General features: G+C 36.1%; 1 pseudogene; it reads right to left on the bottom strand.

Moving 5' to 3' along the window:
- Window positions 1-2981: 2981 nt before the first annotated feature.
- Window positions 2982-5972, bottom strand: LOC103207625 (annotated as a pseudogene).
- Window positions 5973-8238: the final 2266 nt, after the last annotated feature.

Below are 8238 nucleotides of genomic sequence, written 5' to 3'. Positions count from 1 at the left end.
AATGGCCCACAAGCTAAGAACACTGTCAGAACTTTTAAATAGTTACATTATAAAAAAGTATTAAGTGTCAATATTTTATCCTCAATTTTACCTCTTGGTCTGTGAAGTCTTAAATTATTTATTTCTTGGCCCTTTAAGAAAAAGTTTTCCAACCAGTGAAATAAAGCATATATGCTCTTAAAATGTTTCTGTAATTTTACTCAATGTCTAATTAGAATATATATTCCATATTATCATACTATAATCAGATTTTTGAGAGAACCAAGGCAGAACTAAGTAGTATAAAAATACCAATTATTTTTCTAAAATGTCATGTGATGTTTCAAATAAGGAAAGTAATTAATGGTTATGAGGAATAGGATGGAAAATATGCATATGAATGGGCCCCTTGTGGCCTATGTTTTCTGATGTGCCAGGGCTCTCAGCGTTTCTTAAATTTTCTGTTCACACTAAATATATATTTTTATTGATTTTTTTTGCTTGGAGAGAGGGGTGGGAAAGGGCATTTTATTGTAATAACAACATCAGGCTGTAAAATAGAAGGTCAAGGTTAAGAAATAGAAGGAATGCCTACGAAAGCAGGTTATAAGTAAGCTAATAAATTAGAGGTGGCAGTTGACATCTATAGTACCTGTCCTCTGGATACTCTTGAAATATAAGTTCCTACCATGATTGTCAAAGATTATGTATCACTCTGAGAAGTTCTTGTTAATCAGTCTATGACTGACATTCTCCTTGGGTCTCTTCAAGTCCTTCACATGAGGCCAAGTCATCACTGAAGAAACACGAATGGAAATAAAGTAAATTGATTCTTTTAGCAAATTAGTTTTCCAAGAGCACATCACCAAAATGTCCTTTGGGAAAGTGAGTAAAAAGGAAAGTATTCTGAGCATATTTTTATTAATTCATACAAAATAGAAATTACATTAGAAAAGTTAACATATATATACAGTGAAACATCTCCTAACCTATGATCTATTATTAGTAACCCATGGTCCACAGCTTCACTGATTGTCATTTCAACATAATATATTAGAGTTTTTTGTTTATGGGGATGAAAACATTGACTATAAACACTGGTAACGTTTCACAACATGATTAATGTCATTGGTCTCACTGAATTATACACAAGAAAAATGCTGAAATGACAAATGTGGTGTTATCTAGATTTCAAAAACACCAAAAAATATACATCAAATATAAAGAATGTATGGAGCACAGTCCTACTCTGACACACATGTGGGTCACCTGTGTTGGAGCTGAATAGATGGCAATTAATTTTACCTCCTCTCAAATGAACTGTAATGCTGAAAATTTCTTTTTGGTTCATTCTCAAGCATGTATTCACTTTTTTTCTTACATTTATCTATATTCCAAATAAAATGCAGTATTATTTGACTTACTAAAAACTTTATATGAATGATATCATATTGGATATGTCCTTCTTCACCTCATTTTTTTTTTCATTCAATACTGTATTTTGGAGATATTAATAGAAATAACTCCAATTCATTATTTTTTACTGCTGCATAGTTTATAGAGTGATATAAATAAAAATTGTTTCTGTGAACATCTTTGTGCATATCTCCTATATGCATATGTGCCAATGTTTCTCTTCTGTGTATTCTAGGATTCAAATTTCTCAATCAAAGATTATGTGAGTCTCACCTAGGACACAGTCTCTGAAACTTTCTCCAATGTGGTTGGTCATTCTAGGTAACTTTATCCCCGCCACCCCTCAGCAAAATTCAGACATTCTCATTGTTCCATACCATTGCCAACATGTGATAGTATTAGACTCTTCAAAGTTTAGCCTTTCTTGTGTTGTATGAATTCTTTATCTGAGATTAAGCATCTTTGTGTGTGAGTGTGTGTATTTACTTTGTACATTAGTGACTGACATTTGTTTTTTCTTCTTTAAATTCCAGTTAATATAATTTTTACTTATTTTTCTTTTGGGTTATCTTTTTCTCATTAATATGTTAGGTTCTTTATATTCTTTAGACATTAATTTTTTTTGTTTTAGTTATATACATAGAAATATCTTCTCCCAATATGTTACTTGTCATTTACCCCATTTAAAGTTTTCTTTTGAGACATGGAATATTTTAAATTTAGTGTTGACAATTTGTTATAATTTCCCTTTTCAGCTATGCCTTTGGATTTAAGAAATATTTTTCTACCCAGGGCCACAAAAAATATCCTTCAATATGTTCTTCTAAAAGTATTAAAGTTATAGTTTTCACATGTACATCTATATTCTATTTACACTGATTTATGTATATTTAAATTTCAATTTTTCCACTTAGATATGCATATTGTCTGGCATATTTAATATAGTATCCTGTATCACATGTCCCCTATGATGTGTCTATCTCATGTCAAGTTCTCATGTCTGTTTGAGTCTGTATTTCTGCTCTGTCCTCTATTCCATTGTTTTACTTCATTCTTGCACCACATGGCGTTGTTTTAATTTTCAACACCTGAAATGGAGTTTTGGTGCTTAGTATAGAAAGTCCTCACAACCTACTTCTTCCACACAAAATCATTCCTGTCTAGTTTCTCTTCCATTCACACTTTGGAATTAGCTTGTCTCCTTCTATGAAAAACAAAAAACAAAAAACAAAACACTGTTGGAATTTTAAATGGAATTACATTGCACTACATTATTTGACAGAAAAAAAAAATGCTATCTTTACTACATTGAGATCTGTCTATACTACAACTCTCCCTTCATTTAAACATTACTCTATAGTGGTCTTGTCCAGTTTTAAATAGGTTTATTTTAATGAAAAATGGCATATTTTAAAAATTATATTTTTCTGTTTATTTTTTGCTAGTATATAAAAATGATTGGTTATTATACAATGATCATATTTCCAATGAAATTTTAGAACATTTAATGATAATTTTTAAGTGTATGCTTGTTAAACATCTCCTGAGCTTTCTCTGGATATCATTTTATTAACTGTTGCTAATTTTTACATCTCTTTCCTTATCAAATTGCACTGGATAGCAAAAATGCAGAAAAACCAAACAGAAGAAATACAGGAGGTTGAATGCTTAATGATGGTAATAGTAAGTAGCCAAACATTGAATAATGAGGCAACCAGAGAAACATAATGGCAGGAAGCTGCTAGCAGGGCAAAGGACATCTGGGCACTGGTAAAGGCCCATATAGCTCAGTTCTCTGTGTTGTCCCATTGATAGTCCCACATCACGTCCACTAGACTATCCCCTGGCAACTCTGTTTCTCCTCTTCAAGCAGGAATCGTGCTCTCCAGCTCCCCCTCTGCCACTTCCTCAGCAAACATGTCCAGAGGATGTGGGGGTACAGAGTCATAGGATCCATGGTCTGGCACCCCAGCTCCTTCAGCCACATGGCCAACTGTTCCAAAGTCTCTTGGTATACACCAAGGTTGCTCCAACCACTATCTGGTCTGCCAACCCTGGCACCAGTCTAGGCGCTGCAGACAGCTGGGCTGCCCAGACCCTTTGTCTGTTCCTTGGGTCCCCAGATATGCCAATGCCCCAGCAACTGTCTCCTTGGCAACAGCAGCTCCAGAAGGACCTCCAATGGGAATTGGTTTCTGGCTCATGCTATCTTCCTCCTCTGAGTCTGAGGCCTGGCTCTGATCAGGTGGTTGGCTCCCTGGTTTTCACCCAGTCAGTGTTATCAAGCTGGCTGTCTAGGATCTGAGTATCCTTCAAGAAGTAGTTGCCATCAGCCTCAAAATGGACTTCATCTCTTCACATAAGTTGGAGGTTGTGATCTGCACATACACCCTTCCTGACCCTTCATATCCCCTGAAGCCAGGATGTTATATTTGCTGGAGTCCTCCTCATCAAAATCCTCCTCATCACAGTGTTTACCTGTATATCCAATATATTGTCATATCCAATATTGGCCCAACCAAATTCCGTAGGAATAATTCCTCTCCTGTAGTCTCTAGTATGCTCTGACCAAGCTATGTACACTTTGTTATTTCCTAAATGTCTCAATTTTTTGCTCAAAGAATCATCATAATCAGAAGGCATTCTGGTTAATACAAGGAATATTGCTTCTACTACGGATATAGCAAAATATGGAGTGGTCATTCCAGTGCTTTTGTTTTTCAGTAGTCCTCCCACAAAACCACAATGGTTTATAAGATTTATCTCCCAATCAAGACCAGCTACAAAATCCTCATATGCTTGATTTCCTCCTGTATTGGTGAGAATAGAGTGTTTTGTCTTCTTGTCCTTCAGCACCATAAAATACTGAGATCTTATGTGACTCTGTACTGCCTTGAATCCAAGTTCCTAAGTTCTCTAAGAAGTTTTTCATTTTGATTCAGGAGGTGAAAGCTCCGCCTTTCGTCCCAGGAATTCATTCCCAGTGTACTAAGAAGCAATCTGCAATAACAAAATGCTGTCTGAGGCTTTTGAGATGTTAGTTCATCTTCTTGTTCCACAGCTTTCATGTTTAAGTCATTGAAGTGTTTCTCAACAAATTCTTTTTCTCTGTATGTTGCTTAAGGATGGCATTGATAACATAATTTTCCTGTTTTTCAGAAATGTACATCAGTTGTGGAGCAGGAACGTTAAGTGAGATTGCAGTAAGCATTCAGGACTGGTAACACCTAAATACTGCAAGATCTCATCAAAAACATCTTCATTTCTTATTGTATCCCAGGTTGGTACACGTTTCTCTAAATCTTTTATACTGGAGGGACAGTTCATCATTTTCTGTTACATCTACTAAGAATTCATTAGATGTAAGAGGCTCTTCTGGCTTCTCATGTTGAGTCAATGAAAGTATGAAAGATGTAAGTTCTGACAAGCCACTTACAAGAGGTGGTACACACAGGATAGCAGAGTTCCGTGAATATTTTCCAGAGAAATCATATACTGATTGTGACATTTGAATTGGCTGATACAAGGCCAGTGGATAATCCTTCTCCAAGCATACTCTCTCCTGATCTGATCTGGATATCAGACCCTAAAGTTGTGCTGTTTAATACAAAGAACTGGGTATTTGAACTCTCAAAGAGCTCTGGAGAAAGTTCAGGACATTCACTGTAATGACTGTCATGGCTTTCATGTACTTGACTTGTTAACATAGCAGGTCCATGGCTTGTTGGACAATGGCCCAAATGGTTCACCAGGAATGAAATAACAGTCCAAGCTGCTACATATTAATCCTTGTTGCATTTGAGTGTTACTTCTGTTACTGGTTGGAGTTTAGAGGGTCTTTCTGAATCAGGAGAGTATAGACTCTTTCAGACTTTCCAAATGCATAAAAGGATCATAATCTACTGATGCCAAGTCGGAGAGCCTTATTGGAAAATACTTTGGATTGCTGCATAAATACACCCATGTAAAACCTTATAAATGCAATTGAGAACAGATTTTTTTCAGTTTGCCATTTTCTGCTCCTATAGTATGGATTTGTTGGAGTAGTGTCTTTAGAGGTAAGGCCATGATCCAGCTCAAAAGGCACAGAAGTAAGGACACTATCAACCTCTTGTCCATTTCATAAGGTGAAGCTTCTGTACTTGGCAAAAGATGGGTGATAGTAGCTATTAGGATTTGAATAATTTTCAAAGGATAATCAGGCTGATAAATCTGAAGTCTAGATACATAATGAACCAGCATGTGAAGCATGTTACAAGCTATGTGGATTATTCTTTTATTAGTAAACTTTAAGGAAACACAAATTACATTCAGAGCTTCCTTAATTTGAGGAAGATGAGACTCAGGGATTGGTTCTTCACAAATCCAAAAGCCTGAAGTGCAGAGTGCTACACATCGTACTTTGCCTCTGTGAGTTCTACGATTCACATAGTGTTTTGCCTGGAAATATGTTATGCTTTTGCTGATATTTGGATGCAGATAAAATGATTTTTAAAAATATTTTATCTAACATATTTTGTTGTTTTTTGTGGTGGCATTTGTTCATGTACCCTCTCCACCTTAAATTCTACGGCCATTTAGTTGATTCTGATTCTTAGCGACCCCCTTTGTGTTTTCAAGGCTGTAAATCTTTACGAAAGTAGATTGTCTCATCTTCTTCCCACAGAGCATCTGGTGGGTTTGGACCACTAACCTTCTGGTTAGCAGCCAAATATCTTACCCACTGTGGTACCAGAGCTATCTACTTTATAGCCTTATAAATGATAGTTTGACATAAATGAGATAGTTATGTGTATTAAGTAATAGTATCCTAAGGTTGTTAGATGGCTCTTCTCCTTGGCTGCTAAAGATTAGAAAAAATGAAAATGAGTATTTGTTAGAGCTTTAGATATTTTCTGAATTTTTATACAGTTCTATGAATATTTTGAAATATTGTAGCTTGAAGAGTTATGGAATTAAATTAACTCAGTATAAACTTTGGCATTTAAAAAAAAAACAGTAAAAATCTGAAGGTAAATTACAAAGAGAGGTCACTTGTGAGTGATTTGATTTGGCAAATATATAATATTTCCACTATGTTTTATCCATGTTTTCCAAATATTCTATAACAAATATATATAGCTTTTCAATTCATTTTAAAAACTCAATGTGATTTTAAAAAATCTGAATTTCTTAAGTACCTTGAACTTATTGTTGTTAGTGGCCATTAAGAAAGTTCTGAATCACAGCAACTGAACACATAGAGTAGAACTGCCTGATAGGGTTTACTAGGCTGTAATCTTTATGGGAGCAGGTTGCCAAGTTTTTTGTCCTGTGGTGCCACTGGGCAGATTCAAACTCTCAACCTTTGGGTTACAGCAAAGCACTTAACCATTGTACCACCAGGGCTCATTGGCTTGAATTTACTCCACCCCTCAATTTTCATGATAAGGCTTTGTGTTTATGAGTTTGAAATAATTTTACCTATGTAATATATGGGAGCTCTGGTAGCATAGTGGCTAAGACACTTGACTGCTAACCAGAAGGCTGGAGGTTCAAACCCACCAGCCACTCCTCGGAAGGAAGATGGGGCAATCTATTTCCGTAGTGATACTGCCTCAGAAACCCAAGGAGGGGTCGCTATGAGTCGGGTCCGACTCGATGGCACATAACAACAACAACAACATGTAATATATGGCTGATTCTTCAGTATAACATACTTTTCTTTAGATTAATTTCAAAACACAATGTTTCACTTCTTCCTTTTGTCTCTACATATCTTAAAATAGGCCTTTTCATTTTAGACTTTCTATACTTATTTTCGCTGGCGGTTCAAACCCACCAGCCACTCCTCGGAAGGAAGGTTGGGCAATCCTACTTCTGTAGTGATACTGCCTCGGAAACCCAAGGAGGGGTCGCTATGAGTCGGGGCCGACTCGATGGCACATAACAACAACAACAACAATAATTATTTTCAGCAGTTGTTGTTTTAAGAAATAAACGTTTGTTGGTTGACCTTGTTATTTCTTCTACACTATTTATATTGGGTTGCCATTCACCTTTTCTTTATAAAGATATGTTAAATAATTTTCTTTAAGGTTTTCTACAAATCTTCATTCACAAAATGCTAGAAACTTGAAGTTAAACAAACTGTTAATCTCCACTTACTAAAAAATGCCTAATGTTACAAGAGACTACCATCTGTCAACACTGGATCTCAAATTATTGGTATTGGGAAATAGATGATGTTATATTGTTGTCCAGTAGTGCACATGTCTTCTTTCCTGTACTAACCTCCCAAACTGACAGAGATGACTGGACTTCGTCCATGCTAACATATCATTAGCTATCTATTGTACTGCTTAATTTCCTGTGCTTTATGGATAAGTAGCCCCTTAAAACCCACTCAATGTAAGCTTTATAGTCATAGGCAAAGAGCCAAAACTAACTCTTGTTTCCCACCTACTGTGCAAGTAATATTAAAGGTGTACTGTCTCGTGACTTTGTTGAAGGCAGTCCTTCTGGAGCTGGTTGTTGCTCTCTCTCCTTAATCAATATCCCACTGTGAGCTGGGCTATAAAGTCATTAGATTGCCCCTGCCAGCAATTAACACACAACATGTTGACCATTCTTGGCAAATCTGAACTGTGAGCCTGGTGCCAGAAAGGCAAGATCAATCTTGACAAGAGTGTGCCCATCTGTCAGCATTGCCCATTCTTCTCTCAGGGCTTAGAAATGGCACTAACACCTCAAACGCCTTCTTGAACAAGTAATATTGTATTTCAGTTTTTAATTGTGAAGAGAAGTGTTCTATAGCCTGAGATTTGCTGCTTACCAGCTCTATAAAAACAAAAGTCAAGGTTT

The sequence above is a fragment of the Orycteropus afer genome, unplaced genomic scaffold (genome assembly GCF_000298275.1).
Source record: "Orycteropus afer afer isolate SDZICR_OR568_19922 unplaced genomic scaffold, OryAfe1.0 scaffold00383, whole genome shotgun sequence".
Lineage (NCBI taxonomy): Eukaryota > Metazoa > Chordata > Mammalia > Tubulidentata > Orycteropodidae > Orycteropus > Orycteropus afer.
This window is presented reverse-complemented; position numbering and strand designations above follow the sequence as displayed.